Here is a 16,086-nt window from a genome sequence, read left to right on the forward strand (position 1 = left end):
TTCTCCTACCTTTTGTTCCATATTTTCTCTTTTAAAGCAGTCTCTGAATCTATTGAAAACAGCTGCAAAAGCCAGTCCTCGGAAACTAAAGGAATACTCTGACTTCTTTTTTTTTTTTCCTTTTTAATACTGCACATGCATGTGTTCACTGACTCTAGAAATGGCCCGTAAGGCAGAATCAAAAGTAACCTTGCAACAGAGGCCAAATTAAATGGCAACTGACTGCATGAAATTCTTGCTTATGTGGGGGGATGGTTTAGAAGAGAACTGGGAGAGTTTCTGTAGCAATGTTTTGTAATTTTTTTTATTATTTTTAAGACCATTATAACTAGAGGAGATTACAGATGGAGGAAAGACTCCTGCCCGAACGAGCTCACCTAACCCAGCTTTTTGGGGACAGACAACCTACCTCCATGTCTCACCGCCTTGTGCAACTAGCCAGCGTTGATGGCCGCTCCTGGCGTGCCGGCTGGCAAGCGGCGTCTGCCGTGCCGTGCCGCACCGCCGGCTGCCTCGCCGGGCTGCATCCCCGGAGAGCAGCAGCACCAGGTTCATTTTGCTCTAACGTTTCCTGCTGCTTGCAGGGACGTGGCAGCAGCGTGTGGTTTTTTTGTTTTTTGTTTTTTTTTTCCCCCCTTTGAGCTTCAGCTGTGGACACCTCTCCGGTGTGTGTTATTTTATTGACCATTTACGGTAGATTTGAGTGTGACTCAAATGCCAAACAGAGGGAGGGGAATTAGCAGTTTGTTAGCGGTTTGTCAGGAAAGCACATTACTGACTCTCTTCCTCTTCTGTGCTCCAAACTACTGGTGCGAGAGCGCAGGAAGATGAACGCTGCTGAGGCCGGGCGTCCGCCCGTCCAGGTTGCGCGCTCCCCAGGGCACGCGCGATCCGGTTATGAGTGGCAGCCCGGCCCCGTGGCTGAAACTCCAGCCCGAGGCTGAGACCTGTTCTCAGCTCTGACCTTGAGCCAGTCCCCGTATTTCTCAGCCTGTTCTCCCTCTGACTCGTTCTCACGTGTTACTTTGCAGATCCCCGGCTTGGAAACCCTTCAGCTCGAGCTGGGCCTGGCGGTCCAGCTGGAGGGCCGCCGGGTGCCACCGAGACAATAAAAAAACCCCGTCTGTAACAAAGGAGGGAGGGAAGGGGTTGTCTCGGCGCTCGCGCCGAGCGTATGCGAGATGCACATGGTGCACAGTCTCCTTGGAACAAAAACGCTCGGTGGGGAGAAGAGACTGCGCCGTCGGTGGGAGACACGGTGCCCTCGGAGAGTCTGGCTTCTAAAAAAAAAAACCCAATCAGCAAACCCTGAAGAGACGGTGCTAATTGGATTTCGTGTTTCCAGGACATGCGGAAGGGAGAGGAGTTGGTGAATTGTCTCCTGCTATTTATCTGGAGCCCAGGCTTTGACCCGTGCCTGCCGGGCGGCGTGCCCCGCCGCGGAGGGTTTTCCCTGGCCGTGCAGGTGGGCTCCTGGGCATCACCGCTGGCCTCCCACGCGTGGCTGCCGCGCCGTCCCGGCTCAGGCAGGGTTCGGATCGACCCTCCCGCCAGCTTTCCCGCAGCCTTTTGGCAGAGCCGGCACGGAAACCTGCTAGCCAGGATCTGCACCGACAGGCACGGCGTGGGGCCGCGGGGCTTTGTGCAGGGCGGCCGCCTCGGCTGCAGAAATAGCCCGTCCCAGCCCCAAAATGATTTTGGAGCTCGTCTGCTCGCTCCCCCCCACCCCAGCAGCGCGCACGTCTGCTCCCTCCCCCCCCCAGGGCCGCTTTTGCCAGCGTCTCATAACGAAAGGCTTGCGAGAGGCAGGGTTGGGGGCGGAAGGGGAGATAAGGAAATAGCAGCGCGAGCTGGCGGAGCAGAGCCCCGTGGCCCCAGCCCAAGGGGAGCAGGCGCTCTTCTGTCTTTAAACTGCAAATGCTGTCGGTTTGGCTGCTCGCCGTGGGGGAAGGGAGCCGTGTCTGTACCCTGGTGACTTGACGAGAGGGAGGTTAGCAGCAGCTTCCAGTTTGAGCCCTGACACAGCGGGATGGGAGGAGCGAGGAGTAGCCGCGGCTCGGCGGAGCCGGCGCGCTCGCTCGCTCGGCGGCTCGCGGGTGCTTCCTGGGCTTTGTTGGACGCCTGCCCGGGGCTTGCCCCCCGCGCCGGGCCTGCCGTGGGGAGGAGGTGTGGGGCTGGCGGCCCGGCTGCCCGGCCTCGGGGGCTCCTGGGAGGCCGAAACGGCTCTTTCCTCTGCCCCATCTGCAGAGAGCAGCCCCTTCTCTCCCTCTCTGGCTTGGAGAGAAAATGTCTCTCCTGCAAGTAAACAAATACCCTGTGTTTGGTGGGGATTTTTTTCTTCCTTATTTTTTTCTCTCTAAATGCCTGCTTACGGCCCCAAGTGTTGGTAATCGATCCGTCCGCGAAGGAATCGGTGCCAGGAGCTGGTTTTGGAGATGCAGCTGCATTGTCAGGGGTGCCAAAGCGCAGGGGGGGTTTGCATGTGGGTTCAGAGGCAGTGCCCCGTTGCGGGGTCACATCCAGCAGCAGGGACCGAGCTGGGCAGGCCGAGCGGGACGAGTGCCCGCCGCAGCCATGCCGACCACGGGAAGCAGGTGCTGCCCGGTCCTGCCGCCTCGTTGCAGAGGCCGGCTGTGGGACATCCCACTTAGCTGTGCAGGTGCCCTTTGGGGCATGGTGATGGCCAGGGCGATGCCAGCTGGAGCAGATCCGGCACCCTGCAGCCCACGGAGGGGAGTAAGGGCGTCTGGGGGTGTTTATGCCACAATTTGGCCATAAAAGGGTACAGCTCCCCCAAGGGAACGCCAGGTTTTCTCCGAGGCTCTTTTGTCTTTGGGTCTACGCGCGTAAAGATGACTTTTTGGAAGAAAGAAGACGATACATATGTGCTCTCCTGCCCAAGTTAGATGCTGCGTGCACGGAGGCTGCCGACGTCAGGATTGAGCAGTGTTTCCCCCCCCCCCATCTCAGGGCAGAAGTTGGCTCGCTGCGTGGGGGCGGTGGGGATGGAGCGAGGTGGGCGGCGTGACAGAGTAATGCTTTGCACGGAGACATCAAACGCTCTCCCGACCCGCAGGACTGCCTGCCTTCGTTACTCTTCCTAATTCATGGAAATTGCCATGAAAAGACAGATGGTTTTTAAAAGTTGATTTCTGTCTCCACTTTTATCTGCCTGGGATTCGCTTCTCTTTAGAGAGCAGAGACTGCCTTGGCTGGGAGAGGCAGGGCTGGAAGCTGTAGTACAAATTGAGGTTATTGACACTATAAGTCTTTGGTTTTTATATCTGTAGATTTCTCTTTGGCATATTGATGATTCGGGCTGCACACGGGTTAAGGCATCTCCATCTGTATACTGTTTGCTTAAGGAGAAATACTCAAGCGAGCAGCGGTCTGTCATGGGCTCCTTGGCTCTTGCCAGTGTGGGTCTGAGCCTTTGTATTTGCATGTCCGTTTGTGAGTAGTACTTGTGTGGTTTTAAAAGCACAACACCTCCTCTCCTGGGAGAAGGAATCTTAAGTGCCCAATGTAGATCCCCCCCCCCCCAGCCCCATACATTTTCTGTGTGTTACGTTTCTGACAAGCTCAGTCACAACACCAGTCTGGATGTTTTGACTTAATTTTTTGAAATCAGAACACTAAAAATGACAACACTTTGTGCACCCTGGGAAAATGCAAAAGTTGGGAGGTGAGCGGCTGGGTTTGAACCGTGCTTATTTAAAGATCCCTTTGCCCAGGATCCTCAATTGTTCCAGCCTTCTCTGAGCCTGAAGGCTGCAATTAAAAAAAGCTGGTTGAGCAGCCTTTTTACAACTGCTGTCCTTCTGCATGCCAAGCACCGTAAACAAGGGGCCGCAGTGGCTAGTGCTCCTCGTGCCTGGGGAGTCACTTGGCCCCAGGCGGTGGCCCAGCGGCTCCGACTTTGGAAAGCAGAGGAGGTTATAAAAGTGGGAGCATTTTTGCTGCAATCCTCGTAGGCGACCCCCTTGCACGGTGCTTGGTCCTCTGTTCGAACCAAGGATCCCTCCTTCGTTGGACTTCCCTCTTGGCTTCCTCGTGCGTGCTCCACGGTTGCTTGCGTTTGCACGTGCATTCGTCCCCACTACTTTGTCAGAACCCCAACTTCAATCATCGGGGGCATTTTTCCCCCCCCTTTTTTTTTTACTTTCCCTGCTGCAAATCGCGCGCAGGCCCCTGCGCGGGGGCCGAACAAAGGGCGGGCGGCGCGGCGGGCCGCGCGCCCCCGGACCCCGGCAGATGCGGAGCAGCCAGCCGCCGTGGGGGAGGGCTGCGGATTTGCATAACTGATTGTTGCCCTAGGGATTAAGGGGGGAGGAAGGGAAAGGAGGCCCTGGGAGCACAAAGACGACCGCGGAGGATGCACGGTTTGTCCGGCCCTGCCGCCGTTCCTGCGGGCCGGGCCTGGCCGGTGGCACGCGTCCTGCCCGATGCCGCGCCGGCGTCCGGGTTGGTGTCACGAAGCGGGTCGGAGAGGGCTGCCGGCAACCCGTCTGGCTGCCGAGGGAGTGGGGTTTTAACAGCCCTGATGTCTCATGTGAAAGGCAGTGACTCTGCAGCCTGTCATGTCAAGATAAAGTCCAAAGGAAGACCTCTGGCTGTGTCTTAAGCTAACATTTTTTTGAATTTTTTTTAATGTTTCTGTGTAAACCCTTAAATATTTGATCTTGAATGTCTCTCCTCCCAGGGTGCAGCAGCTTTCTGTAGTGAAAATGAGCTTTTGCTGCCCATCCTGGCTGCCTGTAACAGGTTCTGGGTTTTTCCTCTCCTTTTCCCCGAGTCAGAGTTGACTTCATACAACTTCACAGGGCTGAGCTTGCACCTCTGATTATTATTTTTTTAGATACAAATAAGCTTTCAAAGCAGAGGATGTATTACAGCCCCAGCTCTGTCTTACTGGAGAGCTTGCAAGCGAAATGTGCCTTGCAGCAGGACGTGTGAGCAGCACCATCCTGCCCCTGTGCAAAGCCAGGCGGAGGTAACGTCTTGCGTATGCACAGCGTGCAAGGGTGGGCTGCTGGTTTCCCGTCGCTCCTACGGCCGTGCACGGCGTTCTCAGCGGACACACGAGCTGAGAGCAGGTCCCTGTTACGTGAGGTTTTTTTTTTTTTTCCATTTCATACCAAAAATGAAACAAAGAAAAAAAACTCTGGATTGAAATTCCTGTTTAGCTGTGCTGTGGGTTCAGCAGGGAGAGCAGGCGCAGGCTGAACTCAGCGTGGCCTGGAAGCAGGGAGCAGGAGTCGTGCGCCCTGGGCTGCCGAGGCCGAGCGCGCTGCACGGGGAGCCAGGCGTTTACCAGCTCTCGCCCCGCTCCTGCATGTGCCGTGGCAGCCGCTGAGCCCCTCTCCTGCCCCAGAGCAAGGGCTTCCCTTCTCCCAAGGCACCAGGGTTTGTGCAGCTGCCACTGCGCCCTCGAGGCACCGAGCCCAGCAGAGACAGCCCATTACCAAGTGAGATGGCCATTTGGCCATACAGATGCCTTTCTCTCCAAGCTGGCTTGCTATGAGGGTGTCTGAAGGGCTAGGCTTTATTTTTATTTTTTTTTTCTTTTCTATGAACTAGAAGGTGAAAAAGCCTCTATGATCTGAGTACGTGGAGACGCGGTCACGAGAGATTGAGCCGCCGCAGCGTAGCAGGTTGGTGCTGGTCGGCTGGGCTGAGGCGACTCTGTGTGTACTTTGAGAATACAAACCAAAGACCTCCTGGCTTAAACAGGCAGAGGAGGAGGTGAGGAACATGGATGCAGTCGGTTAGCACAGCCCAACTTGCAAGAAATAAGAGAGTTGTTTGCATTGCCTCCACGCTCTGCTATCAGCTAGCAGTGCTCTGAGCTCTCTTACCCTACGGGAGAGGGGGAGTTGCTGTTTAGTTTCTATCATTAGCTTTATTTTGCAACTCAGTTTCTGGGCAGTCGATCAGTCTGAAGAAGAGTTGGGAGGTCATTTTAGTGAAGAAAAAAAATGTCAATGTGTGCAGGGGAAGGGGGGAGGGTGCTTCCTTGCAGAAAACTCTCCAGCCAATCTCTCTTGGGGTTAGCAGATAAGCCTGCAGCTTTCTGCCTCTGCTCCCTGTGTGAGACAGGGCACATCTAAAGCGTAGGCGGCTGCAGAGCCTCGCTTGATCCCAAGGCAAAGCTGCTGTCTCTCCTGAAGGCCAGGAGTACAGCTGTGCATCTCCGAGCGCTTCTGCGAGCCCCTTTCCTCGGGCTGACGAAGGAATGATACCGAGAGCGCGGGGGGGGGGGGGGGGAGCCGCTCGAAACCTCCTGGCGCCTTTCGTGGAGGAGAGCGGCTGGACTTTGCTCACCCCTCGGTCTACGGGAGAGAACATCCTCCTTCCCCAGCCCAAGTCAGTTCCTGTTTGACTCCAAGTGGGCCATCCACCCCTTGTTGTTTGGTTACCTCCTGTTAACGTAACCCTGGAGCTGGTGGTCTGTGTCATGTGAGGGCAGCGCCAGCCACTTCTCATGGCAGAGAAGCTGACCAGATCTTTCAGACAGCAGCACGTTGGGCCTCCAGCCTTTGACCAGCACCATGTGGGGTCTCCAACACGGGCGGCCGGTGACTCTGCTCCGGTTGCGTTATCAGCGTTCGCGTTATCAGCATTTGCCAGCAAGGCCCCATGCCGCTGATGGGACTCGGCGGAGCAGCAGTGTGAGTCTCGTCCCCCCCACACACACACTCCAAGCCATACTGGTGGTGTTGGCTGCTGCGGGCACGATTAGCGTGACTCCCTTTGCAGGACTGGTGTGTCCCGTGCTCGTCACTGGAGGGCAGGGGAGGGGGTGTGGAAGTGATTCATATGTTCCCGGTGCGTGTCTTCATGCCTGAAAGTAAAACTTGTCATTGTGGCTCCCCTCCTCCCAGCGAGGAGGAGGGAGCGATGCTCGCTCTCCCTCCCCCTCGGCTCCTTTCTCTGGAAGAGCTGTGCAGCTGGTGTCGGTGTGTAAATCACACCCTGCCTCCCTCTCCTGGAATTGCTGCCCATCTGGCTGCGGGATCAGGAGGTGAAGCCAGGATGTCTTCATCGCCCAGGCTGAGCGGTGACGGAGGGCTAACCCCGGTGTGGTTTTTACACACCCGCGTGCACGCACGATAAAGCATGTTGAAAGGCCAGCTTTGTTCCAGCGGGTACGTCCCGCAGTCGCCAGCCCCGCTGACCTGCTCTCCGGTTTAGCAGTTTGATGTGGCCGTAGCCAGTTGGGGGTCACCTGCAGGAGGGGAGCCCCTGTTGTGGAAGCCTCCTCTGACCCTGGATATGTAATGTGTAGGCTTACCCTTGTCGCAGCCTGCCGGGGCTGAGCTAGGTTAATGGCTCGCCTCCAAGGAGCAGTGTAAGCTCTTCGTGGTTTAGGCAGAGCTGATCTCCAGCCACCCCCAGGGTGGGAAGGTTGGGGTAAAGGTGGAAGTACAGCCTGTGTCTCCATGCGGGAGCCTGGAGTCCTCCAGCATAGGCAGACTTGCCATCAGATGGCTCATGGCTTCAAAGCTTTACGTTTTTATGTTTTTTCTTTTTTCTTTTGCCCAGTGATGTTCTTGGGTGTTTCAGGGCTGCTGAAGTTTGCCAGCTATGCGTCGGCCAGAGGTGCATCCTTGTGCTCTCAGGGCTGTTAGCAGCAACTTTAGTCAAACTTTCTATAACAACTTGCAGCGTGTTCTGCCCTCTTTGCTCACAGCTGCCCTGGGAGAGTGGGGAGAGCTATGGCTCGTTGGCATCCAGGGGTCCCCCTCTGTCAGGTGCCGGGCCCGTGTCCCTCTTGGCCACGTAGGTGAATTTCTAACTGGCTTTAGGATAGCTCCACTGTTTTTGTTGTCTCACTACTGCAAAGTATATTTAAGAGAGGAAAGTGGCAGCTTTGAGCACGTGAACTTGATCCTGAGGGAGCCAAACCTAGGCTTCCTGCTCTGTCTGTTGCTTGTGTCACTTGTCTATGTCTCAGGGCCATCAAGACTCTGCCTGTTGGAGACTTTCTGCCACCTCTGGATGTAGTAGGCTCAAAGGCATTAACTGGAAGGCATATTTGGTTTTGTAAGATCTTGTTGAGTTGGGACTAGTAGTGCAGTTTGAAAGGAGGGCCTTGCTTCAGTGTATTTGATCATCTTTCACATCAGGGTGGTTTTCAGAAGATCTGTGTTTGGGTAGGACACAGCTGGGTCAAGAGTCAGGCTTGGAAGGAAACAAATGATGGTCCATATTGCACATGGGCACCTTCACCTGAATTCAAAGCCAATTTTCCACAAAGAAATATTTGCTCTCTGATCTGTTTGGTTTATCCCAGGCATTACATTGCTAATACTGCTCAGGTGCTTCAGGCCTTCACTGGTCTTTGAGAGGAAGTTCAGGCTGGAGCTTCTAGGGCTCTTTTCATTATTAAAAACATATTTACTTGGATGTCTTGGAGCCTTTCTGGGTGTCATGGCATGTCCTGACAACTTGTCTGTCCTTACCTGTAGTCATCAAGGAGTTTTCAACATGACTTATATAAAGCCGTTGTACTTGGATTGCTCCACCATGCTGCACAATGGATTCTTTGTCATCATGCCAGCTAATTAATTTTAACTTTTGCTGTTGCTTCATTTTGGTGCACTGTCCGCCTGGTTCATTTGAAGCTTTTTTTCCCCCCTCCTTGAATATTTTCTAGCTCTCATAGCAGTTTGACTTGTTGCTGAAAATGAACAAAACAAGCTGGCACTGCTCTTGCTCGTCTTCTGGAGAAGGAACTTCCCTTGCACGCTGCTGTCGTTGAGTTACAAATGCATTGATTGGGGGTCGGAGGGTTGGGGGTGAGGAAAGCTATTAGAAGGCTGTACTGAAAGTAAGGTTTCTCCAGTGACTGATTTCTCCTGTTTGGCAGCTGAAGGTCCCTATGCATAACATCCTCTGATGAAAATAATAGGGTTTCGTTGCTTGGCCAGTGATTGGCATTGTGTGCATCTTGCAGCAAAGGCCTGGAGAGGTGAAAGTGTTGGTTGGATCTTGAAGACAAAAGCCCCTGTTCATCACTCCGTCAAGGAACTCGTGCTTGGGAATGTAAATGCAATTGCATTTAATGTTGATTATTTCTTGAGGCCTGGGATCTGTTTGTTTGCTCTCTGAAAAACAGGTGTTTTTCCATTGCCTCTTGCGTCCTGTGAGCAAACATCTGCTCCCCCTTTGCTGACACAGAGCGGGCTCTGGGTAATGCTCTGGTGGCTAGGGGGACTTCACATTCCTCCCATGGCCCTCTTTTCAGCTGGCCTGGCGCTCCATCGGGCTCTTGGGCGTACTGTGCAGGCACTTCCCAAATCCCAGGCAGTGGGGCCGGCTGAACCTGTGCCCAGCACTGGGGACAGCCACGAGCAGGATGGGGCTCTTGAGGGGGAACCCTCAGGGCTTCACTAGCAGATCTGGTGGGATCATCTCCTGCTGCAGCTGGTGAGCAGAGAATGCCAACAGCAGCCCAGGCCTGGCATGGCTCTGCCGGGGGAGAGCCGGCTCCTGGAAAGAAAGGTCAGGGTGAGAGGATCCTGGGGTGTGAGGATGCTCTTGCATCTGGACAGGGGTGCACGTAGTGTCCTGGGAGGGGTGGAGCGGCACTGATGGAGGAGGCCTGCACCCCTGAGTTGGTGATGGTGTGGGGAGAGGGAAGATGTAGTGGCTGCAGCGTGGGTCACCAGACTGGAGTGATGCAGTGATGGCACTGGGACCGTGGCAGCGGTGGATTGCAAGGCTCTCATGGCCTACAGAAAGGGGCAAGCAGGCAACCCCCATACCTGTCTCGCAGGAATTCTGCACCCTTCTGTCCCCACATTGAGACCTTCCTGTGCTAGCATGCAAGGCTTGGCAGGCTTGGGTTGCAGGAGGGCTTGTGCAGAGCAGCGAGCTGCAGCTTTGCATGTGGCTTGTTTCCGTAGCCGTGGATGGACTGTGGGCACCTGCAGGTCCCTCGCTCGCTTTCCCTTCTGCAGCTCCAGTGTGTAAAGGACTGAGCCACTGGCAGCCATCTGATCCGTAGGTCCTCCTCCTTCCTTCTCTTTGCACCTGGCTGTAGCACACCTCTTGGTGCTGTCTTTCTGTGCACGGAGGAGGCTCAGGAGTGAGGAACGCAGCAGTCGGGGTGCCTGGACTCATCCTGTCGTGCGTGAGTGGCGTCACACGACGAGAGGTGCTGGGAGGCAGGCGCACAGCCCGCGCGCGTGTCCGTCAGGAGCTCCGCCGCCAGCGAGTGGCGAGTGACCCCGGGGAGAGCTGGGTATTGTCTGCACTGCTGCGCGGGGTGGGGAAGGGAGGAGGGTCGAAATCTTCGCATGCATAAACATGAACTTAATTTGAACTGATGGGTTTTGTCTGAATGTCGCCTGGCTTGCCTGGGAGTAAAGGCTGTGACAGAAGGGAGCTCCCCACCAGTTCAGGATGGAAACGGTAGCAGGTCAAGGAATATGAAATTGATGCCTTTGTGTTTAATCTGGTTATAAGGACAGCTATTAGAGATAATGAATTTTGCCTGTCCCCATCATTGTAATACAAGAACCTAAATGTCTTTCAACATAGAGAAGGTCACTCCTCTTTATTTCTGGTTGTAAATTTTGCTGGTTACAGATGTTTAGTGTTGATATACATAGCTAATTAAGTTCTTCCTTAAGCCAGTTGGCAAAGGTGGAGGGGTGCCTGTGTGTGAGGGGAAAGTTGGAAGGAGGGATGTGTAGCTAACCCTTGCAGTGCGCAGCCTTGCGATGCGCTGGCAGCAAGGAGACCTTTGCGAGGGTTGTCGGGCTGTCAAGCCATCTCGGCACAGCACTGGAACAAAACTGGTTGTTCTTGCTTGGCCCCTAGCAGCTCTTCTTTCTGTTGAGCAGGCTGGTAGGAAGAAGGTGACTATGGAAGCAAATTTTCATCTTGTCGTCCCAGTGTGGGGAATGTGGAGTTGCTGTAAGCAAAGCAGGTGCCTCCAGGCGGGAGCTGGAGGAGGGTACGTGGGAGCTGGAGCCTTCTCCAGTGCGTGTCCTGGGAGCTGTGCACCAGCATGCGAGGGAGGAGGTGCTGGCTCAGGGCATAAGGCACTGAACCAGCTGCTCTTGTGATCCCATGTGGAAGAAGTGATTTGGCAGCTGCTGCTGTGGTCCCTGCTCTTTGGATTTGCAAGTTAAGCTGTGCCACAAAAACTTCCTTTGCTACCAGGCAGTTGCGAAACTCCATTCCCGTTTGCTCCCCGATGGGCGCTTGCAGGGCTCCAGGCTGGTGAACACTGCTCTTGCAGCAGCAGGACAGGGCTCCACACAGTCACGCTGGGCTTTACAGCCTGGCGAGGTGTGGACTTGGATACCTAGGAGCCCATGGGCTTAAAACACAGTGTCTGGCCTCACACTGTCAGGCGAAGAGAGCTGGGCCTGGTTCGCATGTTCGCTCGGAGGTGGAGGGGACTGGGCTCAAAGGGGCTCAGCGCGCAAGCGTATGCACCCTCCGGGTTGTGGTGGTGCGACGTTCAAAGCAGCCCTCTGCAACCACAGAGCAGCCTGTAGCAGCAGAATAGAAACTGTGGGAGGGTTTAGCTCAGCCATTTCCAAAGACATCTTCTAGCTCACCTTTAGCAAAGGTATGGGCAAGATGCCCAGTTCCAGCCTCGCTCCCGAACTTTACTGTGCTGCCTGGCTCCTGTCTGATTTGGGACAGGAAGCGCAGCCAGCTTCACGCTGGTGTATGTCCTTCTGCTTCTTGCCCTGAATCCAGGTGTTTTCCTCCCAGCTAAGCCTCTGGGTGGGCCAAATGCTGCGGGAGCCCGGCAGAAGCTTGCCGGGTGGTTTTCTGCTGTGGTTGGGTGCCCAAAGCCTGTGCAGCCCTGCTCATTCCAAGCTGTAATTTGAAGGGAATTCAGCAGGAATTGTAGCATTCGATTTGTCCCTGCTTTGACCTGAGGGCGGTAAAGGGTGATGAAAAAGGATGGATGCTGTAATGTTATACTGTGTTGCTGCACTGGTCAGTGTAAAGAGTTAGTTACAGTCTCATGTTCTCATCTTATGCAGGACACCCTACTGAGAGCCAGAAAAATATGTGACATTGGCTGTTAAAACAGCTCTCCCAGTGCCCTGTGGTATGCGCTGGGTATGTAGCCTGGCAATTACACGGTTAATTCTTCCGCTGACCATCTTTCTGTACTGTTGCCAGTTGAGGCTTTTTCTTTTCTAAAGAGATTTTGACTCTGGGAATGACAGAGTATTAAATTGCTTTGACTGCAGACCAAATACTCCACAACACCAGTGTCGAATTAGCACTCAGAGTAGGTGGGTATCTGCCTTCTAGCCAGGGCATCACGTGAAGCTGTTTTGTGTTGTTTGTGTGTGTCTGCAGCCCTTAAACGTGTGTGGAGCCCAACTCTGGGGTTGGATCGGGACGAGGCCGTGCTGCTACCAGAGCTGACGTGCCGGGAGCTGGTCCCTTTTAGAGTCCGTTGGGCAACGTCTCAAGCGCTCCATATCTGTATCCCTTACATAATACGTGCTGGCAGATGCCCAGATTCAGGTTAAGTGTGCAGCCTAGTGATAAACTCTCCAAACAGTGGCTGCAATGGCAAGTCTGAACCCTCCTGCCATTATATCTTTATCCCGGCATCTCCCGCCGCCCCAGACAGGCTGGTCTTTTATTTCGCTCCGTGCAAACACCCTAACAATGTCGCTCTCCCTCAGCAATGCTTAAATGCTGGTAATTGCTGACCAAAGGCAATCCCTGACGTTTCCCTCAGACATTTTGTGCCAGCCGCTGGAAGGTGGCTGAGCTGGGAGGTGTGGAGCGGGGAAGGCACCGTCCTTCGTGCCCGGGGCAGGGAAGGACGGGGAGAGGGAACTGAGCTGCATTCAACCGTCCTTGTCTTGTATTTAAAACTCGGCATGTGCTTTTCTTGCTTTCTGTCTGGCCCTGCTTTCTTCCCTCTCTGGATTCCAGGCACTTCTCTCTCCCTTCACTCCTGATTTATGCCACTCTACATTTTCTCCTCGTTTCCATGCATTTTTCTCCCCTCCCTTTTTTTTTTTTTTTTTTTTGTGCTGCTCATGCATTGCCTTGCTCCTTTTTGTTTACAAGCTTTTCTGCTTTCCCAGAAAGGTGTAAACACTTCCTGTTTTTGCACATTTTTAAACAGATTTTTATTATCCCCCTTCTCTTCCACTCCTTCCTCCAAAACAAAGCTGATTATTCATCACCCCTTTCCCAGCCCCCGAGGCCCTGACAGGTAGTCATCACCTTGCCAGCTTTGGCTGCTGCCTCCCAGCTTGCTGTTTTTTTGGTTGTTTAGGAGGGGTCCCTGGAGGGTGAAGCTGCCTCTTGGGGTGCGCTCGGCCGGGGCCATCCCAGTCCTCGATAGGTGACGGCATCCTGCTGTGCATCGCTGGTGCTGGGGCGCGGGCAGCGCCTTCCAGCGCGGCCCTCCGCGTTGCCGTGCCCTGCAGCGCTTTCCTGCGCGCGCTTGCTCCGCTCCTCTCCCTGGTTCCTGCCGTTTGGCTTCCTCCCCGGTTATGCCGCACGGATGAGGCTGCGCTCCCGTCGCCCTGCCAGGATGTGGTCCCCGCTTGGCCGGAGGGAGCGTGGAAGCAGCCGCTCGAGGGTGGGGGACCCATGTCGGTTGTTCGGTCCTGCAGCTCCCACCGAAATGTGAAATACTCTGGGACGTCTCAACTTGGTTCCTCTTGCACAGCAAGAAGATGACTTGAAAGCCCCCCCCATGACCCTTCATACCATTAATGTGCAGATAAATAGCTCTTTCCTGGAGCCGCGACGCATTCCTAGAAAGCCTCCCCTGTTCTGTGGCTGCTGCTAAAATTACAGAGTTGACAAAAGCACATGGCAGGATTGGCCCTCTTGCCTGACTGTGGCTTCTTTTTTTTTTTTTTTTTTTTGTATCGTCGTGAACTGCAAATTGTACGTTCACGTGGAAAACGTGTGCGCGGTCCTCGGAGGCTGCAGACTCGCCCTGCGAGACAGGGGCGTGCGAGGAGCCGGGTGGCTTAATTATAATGCTTTGGGGCATTTCTGCCGGGAGCTAGCGTGTGCGCGCAGGGGAAGGGGGCCGCTGTTGTTTGGCAGCGCGAGTGCAGCATTGACCATCTGTCCTCTTTAGTACGGCGTCGGGCTGCTGTCTGTTTACCGCAGAAGGACTTGCCCATATTCTGTAATACAAGACCACTAATTCCGACCACGAGGGGTAGTAAAAGTTCCATTTTGCTTTGTTTGTTCCCATTTCATATGCGCAACTTGACTTTTTCATTGCCTTGCCAGGCACATAGAAAGTTTGCTAGGTTTTTGTGTGCGTGTGCATATATTGAATAATTTTATTAGCTGCCGGGAGAAAAAAGCCCAAGCAACGGGCGTCGAGTAGGGAGGTTTCTTGGGTGCATTTTATTATTTCTTTCTCAACGAAACCCCCGTCTCCAGCGAGCCTCGTGCGGGTTCTGCAGCCGGCATTACCCTTCTGTGCTACTTAAAGGGTTAAAAATTATGGGGAAGTTCAGCTAGCACTTGCAAGATATGGTTGCCTTAGCAACAGGCCTTCTAATCTGGTAGGTGACCTGAGAGACTGTGGAAGATGCAGGGGTTGGTTTGGCATTTCATTATTTCATGAGGCTGCGGCTCTCCAGCTGGTTCGTTTCTCAGCGCGGAGCTGCTGCTCCTGCCGCCGCAGCCGCTGGCATTCCTAAACAAAGCCCCGGCGCGGGGGCCCGCCGGCGGCCCCGGGGGCGCGGGGGGCAGAGCGAGCCCGCCGGAGGCACGGCCGAGCGCTCGCCCTCGCCGCCGCGGCGGGGTTCCCCTCCAAACGAGAGCGGTGCGGGAGGCCGCCAGCCAGGCGAGCGTTGGGCGAGTTGCGCCTCGCCAAGGCGGTCTCCTGGCCTGCCCGCCTCCCTTCCCTCCAAAGGGTTCACCTTAGCTTAGCAAAGTGATGCCCCCTCGCTCCCCTTCCTGAGCTGAAAGTGTTTCCGTAGGTACTTTTGAAACCCTGAAAAAACAAATTCCGTTTTTTATGTGTTGATCTGTAAGGGGTAAATCCCAAAAATAGACTTTCTGCACGAGAAGCTGGGGCTTGAGCAAGAAAAAAAAAAAACAGTAGGGTACAAAGAGGTTAATGCAAGTCCGCAGCGGGTAAGGACAAGGAGAGGAAAGACGATATAAAAGGTTATGAAGATAAGATGTACCGGTCCAGCAATGACTTGCAAATGTTTTTGTGAAGACCGCTGGGTTTTGGAGGAGCACGGAGCGGGGTGGTGGTGTTGCGGCTGCTTTGGGCTACCCAGGACGAGGCGGTCGTCGTCTTGGTTTTGCTTGAGCCTTTGGCGGCTCAGCCCCCTTTGTGCTGGGTTCTCGATAAACTGGTTGGGCTTAAAAAGCAGAGGAAAGCAGGGCTGGTATTTGTGTACAGCGGCTGGAGCGCTACGGCGGTAGCCCCAGCCGAGGCAGGGACGGTTATTTCTCTCCTGCACTGGTTTCCAAGGGGGTTTATGAACTTTTCACGCCTACCTCAAATTGGGCTTTGCGGCTGTCCCGCTTCATAAAATGCCAGATCTCTCCTGGGCCATGCGAGCGTGCACGACACGAGCGTGCGTGAACCGCGGCTGAGACCTGGGTGTTCAACGCCGGAGCGGAGCTTTTCTTGCTTTCGCCTTGGAGATGTGTTGGAAGCTGGCTTTGCTCCGCTTCCCTGCGCTGTTGTGACCCCTCCGTGTAAAGCAGAGGCTATTGCGAGGGCTTGTCGTTGGTTCCTAGCGGTGGGACTGTCTAAATTAAGGAGCCACATCAGAAATTTCCTTGCCAAATGTTTGACCTCACTGAGTCTTTGGGGTTGGCAAATGGTGAAGTAGGACGTGTGATCTAACTTTTCGGTACGTGCAGTGGTCGGTGCTGCGTGGGATTTGGATGAGCGTTTGTATCAAACCTGACAGCGCCCTGGCAAAACTTTGCACCTATTTGCTACAGTTCTGTCAAAAACATCTTTTGTTGCTTGCTCTTTCCCAGGATGGCCAAGTAGCTCTCTATGCCTGAAACGAGTAAACTTTCATACTTGCTGTGCAATGCTAAGTAGTTACCTCGTTAGCTAATACTGTTAAGGTC

At 54.4% G+C, this 16,086-nt stretch overlaps 1 protein-coding gene across 5 annotated transcripts in view; it reads left to right on the forward strand.

The window, feature by feature from the left end:
• Positions 1–16,086, forward strand: part of SSBP3 (single stranded DNA binding protein 3) — a 94,282-nt gene that overhangs the window by 10,426 nt on the left and 67,770 nt on the right. Inside the window, exon 1 of one of the 5 annotated variants that reach the window (XM_062580867.1) lies at positions 5,621–5,654. The exons of the other annotated variants lie outside the window; for them this stretch is intronic. The gene's annotated coding sequence lies outside the window, so the exon portion shown is untranslated. Of the gene's footprint in view, positions 1–5,620; positions 5,655–16,086 lie in introns of those variants that run through there. 5 annotated transcript variants of the gene reach the window in all.

This window comes from Rhea pennata, chromosome 8 (genome assembly GCF_028389875.1).
Source record: "Rhea pennata isolate bPtePen1 chromosome 8, bPtePen1.pri, whole genome shotgun sequence".
Lineage (NCBI taxonomy): Eukaryota > Metazoa > Chordata > Aves > Rheiformes > Rheidae > Rhea > Rhea pennata.